The sequence below is a fragment of the Arvicanthis niloticus genome, chromosome 6, assembly GCF_011762505.2.
Source record: "Arvicanthis niloticus isolate mArvNil1 chromosome 6, mArvNil1.pat.X, whole genome shotgun sequence".
Taxonomy (NCBI): Eukaryota; Metazoa; Chordata; class Mammalia; order Rodentia; family Muridae; genus Arvicanthis; species Arvicanthis niloticus.
The window spans coordinates 99,548,097-99,562,872 of record NC_047663.1 but is presented as its reverse complement, the minus strand read 5'-3'; the positions used below and the strand labels follow the sequence as shown (position 1 = coordinate 99,562,872).

Below are 14,776 nucleotides of genomic sequence, written 5' to 3'. Positions count from 1 at the left end.
ATTTTAAATTTTTAAAAAGAAATTTTGAATTTAAAGAAAATTCAAATAAAATCTGGATATTTTCTTTAAATATTTAAATTTATAAGGCAATTGAACATTTTAAATTTATAAAATGTTTTATATTATTATGTCTTTATTAATATGTAACATAAATAAATTTATAAAAGGATAAATAAAGAGTTAGGGCTACAGCTATGAGCACCAAACACTAAGCATCAGAAACTGGCATATTCCTGTTTTATGACATAGCAAGACAATGTCCTAAGCTGTCTACCACAGAGCCTATAGAATATCTATCCCTACCTAAGGTCTATTCAGGCCAACAGAGGCTGATTTAAGAATGTATGTTTAATCTCTTCGTCTTGGTTAATTTGTCAAGCTTTAGCAATTTTGATAAACTTAGTCATACAAGAAAGTATAATATTCTGTAATGGTGCATTATTTAAGGACCAGGGAAGTAAAGTCACTAGTCTCCCTGTGAAATGTATTTATAATTTAAAATTTCATTTTGATACTAAAAGAGCTTCAATTTAAAAATTGTTATTTTTAAAAAGCTACTTAATTGTAAACTGTTAAAGATGATTAAGACATGCAAGATTGTAGGGAGCTGACAGAAGGCGACTATCATCCTTGCAGCCATCTTGAGCCTTATACCCTGACAAGAGGCTTGTTTACAATAGCCTACAACAGCTGAGCACACTCTGATAATATCTCGGTTTAGATACCCAGGATCTTTCCTTGGGTGTGTGAGATTAAAGGTGTGTGATTTAAGGGCATGACTTAGAGATCAGATTTTGAGACAAGACCTAAGGGCATGACTTAAAGGCGTGACCTAAAGGTGTGGCTTAGAAGTGAGACATATAAAAGGCAGAGGCAGACAGAAGAAATTATGAGTACAAGTTGGAACTAGGAATTAGGCATTGAGGAGGAAGACACTTGGACTAGAGAACTCAGAAGAAGGATTATTAGGTATTAGGCACTAGGCACTTGGAGAAAGAACTTGGAATTAGACATTAGGCACTTAGCACTTGGAAGAAGTAACCTGGAACTTGGAGGCACTAGGGACTAGTAACTAGGGACTAGCAACTCAAGACTTGGGACTTGGACTAAGAAGAGAGACTGAAGAATAAACGGGATTGAATCACACTCTGTCTGGTCTCCATTCCTCACCTCCGTCCTCACTCTCTCTCTCTTGCTGAACCCTGACCTTCGGACTGAAGATGCTTGGGGCAGTGTGGGCTCTAACAGTTTAGCCCCCCAAGGCCTTTAGCAGTGCGGGTCCCAATATTGACAGAGAGGTCCAGGACATTTTGGCCCTCAACCGTGGGGCAGCTCGGGCCGCAACACAAGATAATATTCACTATATAAATGATCAAATTCTGTAATGATCTTAGAGCTACGCTTGTAGCCATGCTAAGTTCAAACATAATTCATTTATAATGACAAGCTTTATTTAGTCTCCTGTATGTGTTTCCAAGGTTAAGCCTAAAGCTCACAGCTAAAAACAAAGTTTGTTTAAATCTTGTATACTTAACAGATTATGGTCCTCAGACTGTTCAGAAATCTGTCAAATACAGCATTTAAAATTGTTTAATGGAGAACGATTGATTCCCATAATAGAGAGAAATACCACATCTCAGCAGGAACTGGAAGATCTCCAAAGAAGACAATGGGCCACCAAGTTCTCCACCTGGATTGTGGTAACACTACCCACTGGGAAAAACACCCCCATGCCTTGTCTGCTGCCAGGACTCTGTCCGACCTGTGCACACTGTTGGGTTGACTGCTCTACTGTTCCTAGTCAAAGTAAGGCCAGTCCTGCAAGTTCCTCCTCTACAGAAAAATCTCTCAGACTTGGCTCTGGCAGCTGAAGGCCAGTGCTGCTGTGTGTGACAGATGAATACTGACCACTCTCCCTACAAAGCCAAGGAGACTGTGGGAACCTAGGGTAACCATCTAAGTTGCAGGTAAGCCTCTGTTTCAAGGTATGTAAGTGCAACTTATAAATACATAAGAAAGTGATTTAAGGTAAAGAAAAAAAATGTTTTTAGTTTTCTTTCCCCCTCTATGCTATTATTGTTACACTAAGATTTCGAAAGTTTAGAGTTTTAATGTTAATCAATGAAGTTCTGATAAGCTGGTAAAGCACTGACTACCATTATCACTCAAGATTTTAAATTTCCTTCGGCTATATTCTAAGTATAACTCAAAAGTGCTTCACAGCGTGCTAAAACAACTTAGTGCAATCTGTGTGTATCCAGCCCTCTGGCAGAGAAACAAATGTTCATGCTTTTTAACCTAAAGCCGTAAACATAATTCTATTCCAGGTGTTTTATAGACACCTGTTAGCTGCTTTTTTTTTTTTTAAATGTGGATTTTAGTACAGATTGAAAACAATGGCAATGCTAATATATTTAGAATATTTATTTTCTTTTTGGTAACTAAAAATTCATTAAGTTTCAGGGAGTCAAAGAAGTCAAAAGTCTTGGATCTACCTCTCATAGGTCATATAGGACTCCAGATAAATATAATCTAAGTTTCTCTACTTGTCTATTCCTGAAGATGTGATCTCTCTCTTTCTCTCCCTCCCTGCACCCCCACCCCAACTATGATAGACCATCATAGATTCATGTGTTTGACTGGTTGGCCACAGGGAATGGCAGTATTAGAAGGTATGTCCTTACTGGAGGAGGTGTGGCCTTGTTAAACGAAGTGTGTCCCTGTGGGGTGGGCTTTGAGACACTCCTCCTAACTTCCTGGAAGCCAGTATTCTCCTGTTTGCCTTCTGAACAAGATGTAGAACTCTCAGCTCCTCCAGCACCATGTTTGTATTCATGCTGCCATGCTTCCTGCCATGATGATAATGGACAGAATCTCTGAAACCGTAAGCCAGCCCCATTAAATGTTGTCCTTTATAAGAGTTGCCTTAGTTATAGAATCTCTTCACAGCAGTAAAATACCTAAGACAGGCCTCAAAGTTCCAAATGTAAGATTTTCCATTAAGATCCTAAACCTTAATTTCTGTCCCTAATCTGTCTCAGGAAAATTCTGCTTGGCTAACAGAAATCATCTAGGAATATGCTGTGGGCTACAAACTGTTCTGAATGGCTGTGAGTCCTGGACTTGCTGAAAGCTGATGTGAACCAGTCCAGCTGATGTGATTGCTCCCTGACTCTTTAGCTGGGTCCACAAACCAGATGCTTCTGATGAATGCCCCAATTGCTGAATCCCCTCCCAGCATTCCACTAGCATTCCATCTTGCCCGGGACCAGCCTGAGCAGTTGAGATGTCCCAGAGAGGAGGTGAGGAGTTGGCAAAGGAGGAATGAGTAGGTATGATGGTTAGGGGAATCTGCTGGGGGTCAGCCCCGGCTTGGTGTCAGAGGGGGAGAGAAAATGCAGCTTCTTCTTCTTTCTTCTCCTCCTTCATCCGGTTCTTCTTGAGGCAGCCCCTATGCTACTGTAGCTGACCTGCAGTCAGTGATCCTGTGACCAGAAACTGGCACTTGCACCCCAGCCCTAAGACCAGCAAGGAGTTAAGTAAATAGCCTTGTGCTATCCTAAAAACTTCTGAGGATAAGAGACTGCAGGCTAGGGTGATTAACACCTGTAGCGTAACAGCAGAGGATTAGGCAACGTGGCCTTTGTTCTATCTCAGCAGGAACTGCTGGGCTCTAACTTGCGGCTTGGTCGCTGGAAGAAAAGACACTTAGAAAAGTTGCTATAGAGTTTATTAAGTGTAAAAAGTATCCTATGAAGGCTATCTGAGGGGAAAAGCAGAAAGGTCCTAAGTGGGAAAAAGGAAAACTTCTTTTCTATTTGGGAAAAGAAAATTTTCTTATTCTATCTCTATTTCTATCTTCTATTCTCTCTATTCTAACTGACTATTCTAACTCTATTCTAAGTCACTAACTCACTAACTGACTAACTCTATTCTATTTAACTCCTTTGTCTTCAGTATATATACACCATTCAGCATACATGATCACATGTTACAAAGTTCATCACAAGTTCACACCAAAATTCAAATTATAAATTGAAATAGAAGTTTACAACACAGAATGTTTATATGAATATCCATTAGGAGTAATTATCTAGCTAGACATTCATCACCTGTCTAACTCCACAGGTTCGCAGAAAGTTTGAAACTATAACTTAAGAAATTAGTGAAGTTTTGTATAGATAAACCCAGGCAATATTTTGTCTTCTGTCCTGGTACTTATAATAAATTATGGATTTCCTTGGTTAATTGTTTTACAACCTCTTGGAATGTGCTCTGAGCAGGAGAAGGTCCAGTTACTATCTCTCTTGGGGCAATTAACTGATAACACTCGGGAGACTGGCAGAGTTCTGATTGCAGTTTGACTATGCCTGAGGGACTTAATAGCAGTCCTGTTATAAAAGAGCTTAGTAATCATTGATATAATTTTAAGAATTCTTATAGGATCATCATTAAGACTTAAGAGGTCATCTATTTGCCTATATAGCATCACTACAAGACAGTACATCTTCGTGGATCTGCAGAGATCTGCTACAAAGGGGTGTGCTATTGCTTAGTGATAATTGCATATGTCTAATAATAATAATAGTGGGAAAAGCATATTAATAGCAGGAATCTTTCCTAAAATCACGTCTACCACAGCCTTGCTAATGGGGCACACTTGTCGCAGATTATATAATAATCCGAGGCAAGCATTTCAGGATGATCATCTGCTCATGATTAGCTTGTCCCATTATGGCTCCTGACAGAATCTTATAGCCTTGACTGACTAACAATGAGGTCATTCTTTACTTATACAGATTTCATAAAACAAAGACAGACTCATGATTTTCCAAGAAGTATAGATCATATCATTTTGTCTCCAGACATGTGTTTGATTTTTCATTGCATGTGTGGGGTTGCAGGTTTAATTACAATTAGCAACTACAGATAGAACAGATTTTATTTTTTATTATGAGCCTTATAACTCCATTTCAAAGAATCAATAAAATATCTCTAGCAAGGCAAGCATACTTAATATATGACAGCCTCTTTTAGGCTGGCAGCCTTTGTGGTTTCAAAGAGCTAGACAAAGAAAATATCTGAGCCAGGCTTTTCATGAATGGCAAATTTTGAGGCCTAACTCCTTTCTTCATCTACACAAGCTATTATGTAGGAAAATGGTTATTTGAACCAATCTAACTTTTATTATAAACCCAGTCTGGTCCCCTATCTGTAAGCTACATTTTCAGGAAGTTCTGAGTGTATTATAGAAGGAGACCTCTGATCTGTTGCCAAATCTCAGTTGGAGCTTGTCAGCTACTTCTAAGTTTATTCTGTTCTGATTATTTTGTTTCTGAGTTGGCTTAGTGGCAAATACATCAAGAAAATCCTGGAATCATGGCCTCCCAAAAAATGTCTAGCATCTTTGTGCTCATCACAATTTCCAGGGCAAAAGAAAGACTTCCAAATAGGGCAGAATAAGATTATATTTTTCTGAAAGCAGAAGAGATTGTATGTTTAGGACTATCCTAAAGAGACTCAGACATAATTTCCTCTTGAAAAGACATAAAATGGGCTGGGCAGTGGTGGCGCATGCCTTTAATCCCAGCACTTGGGAGGCAGAGGCAGGCAGATTTCTGAGTTCGAGGCCAGCCTGGTCTACAGAGTGAGTTCCAGGACAGCCAGGGATACACAGAGAAACCCTGTCTCGAAAAAAAAAAAAAAAAAAAAAGAAAAGAAAAGACATAAAATGAATCAGAATCCAGAAAGCCCCACAAGAATACAGCCAGAGACCAAAACTAAAAGTGAGAGGTAGTAAGACAGCAATCGCATCGCAGCATTAAGTTCAGCTTTGCTGGAACCGTGTCAGACAGCTGTGCTGGCTTTATGACTCTCACCATCTTCAGTGGATATGGCTGTGCCACCATCCATCCTGGATTCTGACAACAATGTCCTAATTTCATCATGAAGTATTTACAGAAGAGAATAAATACATCATCCCTTATTGTCTACAAAAGGCTGCAATGTTAAGTTAAAAGGAAACTCACTTCCATAGGGGACAAATTGGCTACCTATAGTGCCTATTGGCATACCAGGAAAGGAACCTGTTAAAATCAAATAGACCCAGATTTATCAACAGGTATATTCATTAGCTGAAATGGTTCTGCATTGTAACAGGACACTTGACATGCTCTATGTAGAACAAGGAAGCTATTGTATGGCTTTAAGAGAAAATTATTCTTTCTTTCTTATTTTTTAAATTAGAGTTTGATGTGTTTTTCTTTTATTGAAAATAGGTTCTTCTCTCATACAATACATGCCTACCAGTCTCCCAGCTGTGATGGTTTATCTATGCTCAGCCCAGGGAGTGGCACTGTTAGAAGGTGTGGCCCTGTCTGAGTAGGTGTGGCCTTTTTGGAATAGGCACGAAACTCTTGGAGTAGGTGTGTCACTGTGGGCATGGGTTTTAAGACCCTCATCCTAGTTGCCTAGAAGCCAATATTCTACTAGCAACCTTCAGATCAAGATGTAGAACTCTCAGCTTCTCCTTCTCCATGTCCGCTTGGTTGCTGCCATGTTTCTGCACTGATGATAATGGACTGAACCTCTGAACCTGTAAGCCAGCCCAATTAAATGTTGTCTCTATAAGAGTTGCCTTGGTCATGGTATGCTGGTATGCTCACAGCAGTAAAGCCATAACTAAGATATCTTCCCTTTTATTCCTCCTAGCTTCCCCTTACCTCTCCTTACCCCAGATCCAGTCCCCTTGGGCCCATGCTGAAGCATTTCTTTCCTCTCTGAGGTATAAGCCACAGGACAGTATAGTATAGAATAGAGTTTATTCAGAGCATGGGAGGGGAGTTGAGAGAAAAGTAGAGCTAGAGATATATAGAGAGGAATAGAGGATAGCCATAAGCACCTGGAGAGAGGGGGTGGGGTAACGGGGAGGGAGGGGGAGCAGAAGCAAGAGGACATTGCTCAAGAAAGCAAGAGATTGAGGAGGGGGAAAGCAACCCCTTTTATAGTGAGTCAGGCACACCTGGCTGTTTCTAGGTAATTGTGGAGCAGAGCTTAGATTAAATGCCAACACCAGTTATATATGACCTTGAGGCTTTCTGGGAATGTAAGACTCTGTGATAATGTGAGCCTTATCTTACCGGGGACCCACCAAGTGAGCCACAAGGAGCTGAGAATCGATGCAAAATGGAAGAGGAATATATTGTTCCAACATGTTGGGGTTGTACTGCACCCGAAGGAGAGGCAGTGACCCTGGGCAACCCATTTGGTCAGTTTTTATACAGTTTTTAGGGCAGCAGCCATTAGGCACAATGTGATTGGCAGAACAGTGTGTCTTTTTAAATCGATTGGTCTTTAGGGAGGTGGCAAGGACTTCCCTTGTCTGTAGGAGGCAAGGGTTGGACCATGCTTCGGAATGTATCTACATGCTTTGGGCCTTCCCCACCTGTCAGGATCCATAATGGAACAAGCTAATAACTAGCAGGTGATCATCCTGAAAAGGCCTGCCCTGGATTATTATATAATTTGTGACAAGTGTGCTGTAAGGGACTCATTTTAAGAAAGATTCCTGCTATTAATAGTTTTTTCCTATTATTATTAAGCAGATATAACAATCACTAAGCAATAGCATACCCCTTTGGAGCAGATCTCTGCAGATCCACAAAGATGTACTGTCTTGTAGTGATGTTATATAGACAATTAGATGACTTCTTAAGTTTTAATGATGATCCTATAAGAATTCTTAAAATTATACCAGTGATTATTAAGCTCTTTTATAATGGGACTGCTATTAGGTCCTTTTCTAATAGTCAAAACTGCAATGAGAACTCTGCCAGTCTCCCAAGTGTCACCAGTTAATTGCTCTTAGATAGTAACCAGACTTTCTCCTACTTAGAGCACATTCCAAGAGGTTGTAAAACAATTAACCAAAGGTCTCTCTCTCTCTCTCTCTCTCTCTCTCTCTCTCTCTCTCTCTCTCTCTCTCTCTCTCTTCCTCCCTCCCTCCCTCTCTCTCTCTCTCTCTCTCTCTCTCTCTCTCTCTCTCTCACACACACACACACACACAATGTAATTACAGATTTTCACTCTCTAAACCACTCTGCTTCTTGTTTCTTGTTTATGAAAATGTTCCCTCCTTCAAGGTAATGAACGGTATCTTTAAAGCTCTTGCTGAAATGTAAACTTTTTTTCTCTCAGGATTTGTAAGACCATTTGGGGTTTGGTTTGCAAAGGCTGTAAAATTCAGGTACTATTTATTACTTTGGTATAACATGCAATGTATAAATAAATTCCTAAGTTCTGCTTACAGAGTTTACTTTTTGGGCCCCCAAGAAAGATGCCCAAATATCTGTAGGAAGTAATCATTAACAACCACATTGCCTCTTATTCATTTATTTTCAACAAAAGGCTGGGATGTTAAATTTTAAACCGAGGACAAATGGTACCTATTTAACACATCAAAGCAGCCGGGGCCTCCAGGTTCTCCCAGCATCCCTCAGTCCCCACGTATTAAAGGGCACGGCTGGCATACTCCACCCTCTACCCTGAACTTTCTAGCCCAGGGGCTGTGCTACCCTTCCTTGTATAATTCAGTCATTTTGGTTACCTACTCCCTCTGACTTTTCTTTTGGCCTCTGGGCTGCTGTACTTGGTTCTCCTCTCTCCCTTCCCTTCCCTGTCTCCCCACATGGTTCAGGGTCATGACTGTTATAAAATATAATGTGGTAAGGGTACCTGGTGGGCCCATGGCAAGTTGTGCACCTGAGTAATTACACCATGCCACAGATCTGGTATAAAGAGGATTTATCAGGGGAAGGGGGAGGTGTGAGGGCCTGGAGAAGGGGTAGAGGCAGATGAGCTGACTTGCAGACAGATGGGCAGGACAGAGAAGGGGAAGAATACTGGAAACAGAGAGCTGTGGTGGCAAGCAGTCTTTTTATAAGCAGCCTCACCTGGCACACCTGGCAGTGGCAGCTGATGACATAAGCAGATGCTGGGTCCCTTCGAGGAGCTTAATGGAATTGCCTATATTCTAATAATGACCACTCTGGACTCTAACAGATGTGTCTGCCTCTGGCTATGCTCTCCCACATGTCTATGATAAACTTTTCCTCCCCTATACTTAGGAACAATCATGTCCCTTTCCCGTCTTTTTTCTTTCTTTCTTTATTTTCATTCGAAGACATATGTCTAATCACTCATGTCTTTGCTAACTTTGTTTAGTTTTAACTATTTGGAGAAACTGAGTCACATAAAAACTATAATATTTTGTAAAAGCACACTGTCAAAAGATTGAGAAAATGAGGTTCCCAATCTCTATCTATAGTTTTAAGCTTATTTTGATTCTAAAAGAGCTTTAATTCAAAACTGTAACTTTTAGGGCTTAAAATCTTAACAGAAATAAAATTATAAAATACTACTCTTATGAGAATTCCTAACTTATTGAAAATTAAGACATACAAGTGACTGGTCAGTCATTGAATAAACAATCAAGCAGTACATAGAAATAATATTTATTTTATTCAGTGATATTTTCAAGTAAGAATGTTAAAAGATTATGAAAGTGTAGAGTGAAAAATTATAAAGGCCATTTTATGAAATATGTGTAGATTTTTTCGACTTACAGAACTCGGAACTGAAAATAAGATTTCAGGCCTTCACATTCCAGGTGAAGGACACTTGCTGGATTACATTCCCCAAGCCTCACCCAAGGCAGGAAGGCATTCCTGATTACAGATAAAGATGCTACCACCTAGGTGGGGCCATAGCCCTATAGCCGGAAAAAGTAAAGATAATAATCTGAAATGGCAGAATAGGACACAATAGCATGGTGAAAACCACATTTTTGAGAAGAATGAGTGTGCAGAGTGATCTCACATGACTCTAGATCATTTGGGCTAGATTCTCTGAAATGTTCCACTGTTCTTGGTTACCCCTCCCTTGGTCTTCCCAGTGCTATGTTCAAAATTTGTAAACAACCAATCATGTGTAAGCGTGCGAAAATGCCTTCCTCCCCCCACCCCATGCTATAAAAGACCCTTTATCCCACCACACGGGGCCAAAAACCCTGCTCTTGGAGCTAAAGAGCTTGTCGTTTTTGACCGCCGGCTCCTCCCCTAATAAACCTCTGCTGATTGCATCCAGGTATGGTTTCTTGTGATTTTTGGGTGGTCGCCATTCCGGAGGCTTGAGGAAGGGTCTCCCGAGTATGGGGGTCTTCAAAAGAAAATTCTCCAAAGAAAGCTTAAACTAAGCCTTCTTCAAAGCTGATGACCTTATTAGAACTTCAGTGATTATGGAGTTTGGAATTTGCAAGTTCAGAGCAAAATTACCTTGGGCCATCTTTGGTAGATACTTCTGTCTCTCCTCTGTGTGTGAATCAACAGCTTGTGACCATTAGGTAAAACAGAATGTCCAGCCATTAGTCTCCTTTGGAATATGTTAAGCCAGATGAGGTGAAAGAGTCTTGGTTTGTGATTTCAGAAATACCTTATAAAACTAGGTGATCTGAATGCATGTTCCCAGGCCGTGGACTGGCTCCGAGTAAACTATCTCTTAGTCCTCTTGAATAAGAGATAGTTTTTGCTGTGTTTCTGCATTGCAGGACCAACAGTCATGCTTAAGGCATATCTGACCTTTCTCCTTTCCCAACCAGTAAACCTTCATATTCCAAGTAGTTCACTAGAAACCTCATTTACACGCAAAGCCTCATCTCAACAGCTTTATCTTATCAGATGTTAATCCCATCCAAGGCATCTCCAGCACCTTCCTACTACCTTATTTATCCTAAGGAGGGGCAGGGAAGTTTCTTTGCATCACTTTGAGATGTATGTTTTTTTTCTTTCTCCCCCCACCCCACCCTCCCAGACAGGGTTTCGCTGTACAGCTCTGGCTGTCCTGGAACTCACTCTGTAGACCAGGCTGGCCTCAAACTCAGAAATCCACCACCTGCCTCTGCCTTCCAAGTTCAGAGGACTAAAGGTGTGCACCACCATTGCCTGGCAAGAAATGTGTATATATATATTGTAGTTGTCTTCAGACACACCAGAAGAGGCCATTGGATCCCATTACAGATGGTTGTAAGCCACCATGTGGTTGCTGGGAATTGAACTCAGGACCTCTGGAAGAGCAGTCAATGCTCTTAAGGGCTGAGCCAAGTCTAGCCCCACTTTGAGATGTAAATTGAAGCCATTAACTTCCAGGATCTGGCTACTGCTGAGGTACTTCAGCATGACTGATAGCCACACTGGGGTGAGCCAAATTTCCTATGCATGACTAGGTGTAGTTACCAGTCAGATGGATGTGAGCCTTCAGCTCTGCCCACAGAGAGAGTATGAATAGGTAAGAAGCCTTCTTGTGTAGACAGCCAAAAACCCTGGAGTGGTGCAAACCCAGAACCTACGCCTGGAAGAGCTTAGGCTCTGAGGGCACCAGGCCTATTGCTCCAGGCTCAGAAGAAATGTACAGCTTGAGTCACTGAGTTCTTGGATGTGATCAGCACTGGTCCTATCACTCAGCAGCTGCTACACACAGACAGCAGCAAGGAGCAACAGTGGGAGCTGTCAGTCAGCGTTACAACCCTCATCACAGGCCTTGGTATTTCAGTAAATGTTATTTGTAGGTTTCTGTCCTGCCTTAGATCATTTAGTCCCCAAGTAAAAACCACAAAAGCTTTCTATTTACAATAAGCCTCAAAGCATTACAGCCAGTTTGGCTACTTCCCTGTCAATAATCCTGAGATCTTGTTGGACCCAAAGATCCAAACCAGGGGACACGCTACCCCAGAAGTTTGGGTCTTGGGCCTAGTGTGTCTCAGATCCTTGGTTCTTTGATTTCTCTCTGATAAACTTCCAGTGATTCGGGGCCACACTTTCATCTCTTCAGCTCTTTATAACTTACCTACCTTATCATCTCTGCTTTACGTCTCCGCCCTGACCATTCTCTGGAATTCCTCAGCTGCGTTCTCAGTGTTCCTGCTACTCTGGCAGCCCCTGGAATCTCTTCTCCTGCAGGCTTTCTTCCTGTTACCTGCTGTGTGAAAGCTAACAGGTCAAAAGTAAGCAAGAAAGACCATTCCTAAGAAGCCTTTATTGGCCTCAGTGTTGCAATGTCAGGTGGGCAGCCTGAGTCAGGGGTAACAGGCTCCCAAAGTGCATGAACAGTCTGCTCATATAGCCAGCAACAGGAGTGTAGCAAAGATGTGTGCACCAATTGTGGGGTAGTCACCAGAGAAGACTGCTCAGACATAGGTTTAAGCCAATAAAAAAGTCTTTATTAGCTGGCTATCGACTATACTGGGTCTCAGAATCCCAGTGTAGCACTGAGCCTTTCTTAGGATGAGCTTATATAAGCACAAAAACCATGTTCTGAGTTGACATAGTTCAGTTAACAAGAACAGTTAGCCAGAAGCAGAACTACAGAAGCCAAAGAGTAAGGTTAGTACATTTTGAGACTTTCCCAGAACTATGGACTTTGATGGATTAGGTCTTTGTTGTCATTTTGTCAGGTGGTACTGTCTCCTCGATGAGCTTTACAGCCTGAATGGCATTTCCAGCATGAAGTCACTTGTGCTAAGTTCTGGGGCCCTGTTACACTCTACACTAATCTTATTGAGTGAGTCAAATCATGGACTCACCCTGTCTTTAGTTTAAAATGCAGGGCCCTGCTGTTAATTCAATCAGAATGAGAATTAAAGGCCCAGCCAGTATTGGTAGCAGAGTAGTTAACCAGGGTGACCAAAAGAACAGAGTGGTATCAATTACTTTCCTACCCATTGCAATTTTCTTTTAAATTACTCATGATCAGTTAGCATAGAAACGACAGGTTGCTCCCAAAACCATACTTAGGTTTTTGTTGTTGTTTTGCTTTAATCACATGAGAAGTAAGTCTAAGCTTTTCCAATTTTGTAGTATCATTTCTGCAAGGGAACTTAAGTATTGTTTTAATACCTCTACTGTTTTAATACTTGAAAATATTTAATATTTTCAAATATTTAATCTCAATCTGGGGTTTCTACCCTGCCTTTGATCATTCGGTTCCTGAGTAAAAGTCACACACAACCTTTATATTTATAACAAGCTTTAATCAGCACCAGAGCTGGGCAGATACCTACCCTCTCTGCTATTAAAATCATTTTCCTATTGATAACCCCGGGTTATTACTTACCATATTTCATTTGGGCTGCTCTTAACTCCAATTGGCCAGCCCTTGTGGCCATGCTTTCTTGACTCCTAACCCATGGCTTTTCTCCTCTGTCTACCTTCTTTTCCTTCCTAATGATCCCTATAGCCCCCAAGCCCAGGAACCCAAGACCCCACCTATCTCTCTTCTTCTTAGCTATTGGCAGTAGGCCAATCAGGGATAACTTGGGGGGCAAGGGTACATAGTGTCACTTGAGTACATTAAGACTCTATCATCCCTGGGAGCAACCAGGCCTCAGGGGCCAGTGAAAGGCATAGAAAACTTGTGAAAAATATAGAAAGTTTTTATGACCCCTAGACCTGAGCAAAAGAATGCAGGTTCACTAGTTCCACCAAGAAAGCAGAACTAAATGTAAGATTTTAGGCCTTCACTGCCCCCAGATACATTCTACATTCCAGGAGGGGTACATTATCCCTGAGTCAGGGGATACTTGCTGGATTAACATTCAAGAGAGGAAGGGGGAGCTGACTAACATTCCTCAGACCTCAGGGAAGAGAACCCACTTGCTGGTGGGGAAGGCCCAAAGCAGGAAGATAAAAAGAAAGATTCAAGTCATCTGGGTGGTCCCAGGAACTGGCTGACCACAAGATAAATGGTTAGACAAGGTTACATTCTTACAAAAGATAAGTGTATAAGATGTTTTCCACATGACCTGGACTAATTTATGGGTTGGGACTTCTTGAGACTTTCCACTGTTTTTATGTTATGTTTCCTTGGTTTCCCCCTCACCCCCCCCCCCCTAGTTTGTGGTTTTTCCCTTTATATATCCTGTACTCCCCTGCCTTGGAGTTGACACTCCTCTGTCCCTGCCTGGGTTACGAGTCTCAGCCTCAGTCGACTGATCCAGAAATATACCTCTTGCTGTTGCATCAAGAATGGTGTCTTGTGAGTTATTAGGTGGCCTCGAATTCCTGAGGTTTCAGGGAGGTCCTCCCTTCGTGGGGGGTCTTACACTAGTACTTATCATAACAGTACATATCAAAAGATTAAACCTCAACAAATATCTGGTCAACCTGTATACTTAGTTTGTAAAGTATCAGAAGAGACACATTTAGTCAAACCATTGGCACATGCCCACCAAGTAGTCTCAGGGGCCCAGTAATACTGCTGTCATCCAGATGAATAAAAGCATAAAGCAGAGTAACTGGCATCAGGATAAGAGGAAGTGCGTAGTCTAAAGATTTTGAATATTAGACAAATTTTAGCTCCTCGTAAGTCTTCTAACATTAATTTGTGCTGCCCTCAGTCACAATGAGTTTTGTCAATCAATGGTCTGATAGTCTGATTAGTTCCTATCCCTATGTAGTGAAAGAGCTGAGACTCTAAGACACCATCAAGAATGGTGTCTTGTGAGTTATTAGGTAATGATTGACTCGATCCCCGATCCCCAGGGACCCTTCCTGTGGCATTAGAGTCTGATTCCCTAGGCTTTCCCTGTTTTCCAAATGTAAGGAGCAGGCCCTTAACAGGACCAACTCCATATTTGTAATAGGAAAGAAAACAAGTTTGAAGTGAAATTGTTTTGAAGTGCTGTGATAACCAGAAGTTGTTTTGAAACCTTATGAATCAAAATATT

General features: G+C 41.3%; 1 long non-coding RNA gene across 2 annotated transcripts in view; it reads left to right on the top strand.

Moving 5' to 3' along the window:
* The first annotated feature begins 1,770 nt into the window (after window positions 1-1,770).
* LOC143442886 (uncharacterized) overlaps window positions 1,771-14,776 on the top strand; it is a 36,563-nt gene continuing 23,557 nt past the window's right edge. Inside the window, exon 1 of one of the 2 annotated variants that reach the window (XR_013111470.1) lies at window positions 1,771-1,967. This is a non-coding gene — a long non-coding RNA (uncharacterized LOC143442886). Of the gene's footprint in view, window positions 1,968-2,766; window positions 2,885-14,776 lie in introns of those variants that run through there. The other variant, XR_013111469.1, reaches the window with a different exon arrangement.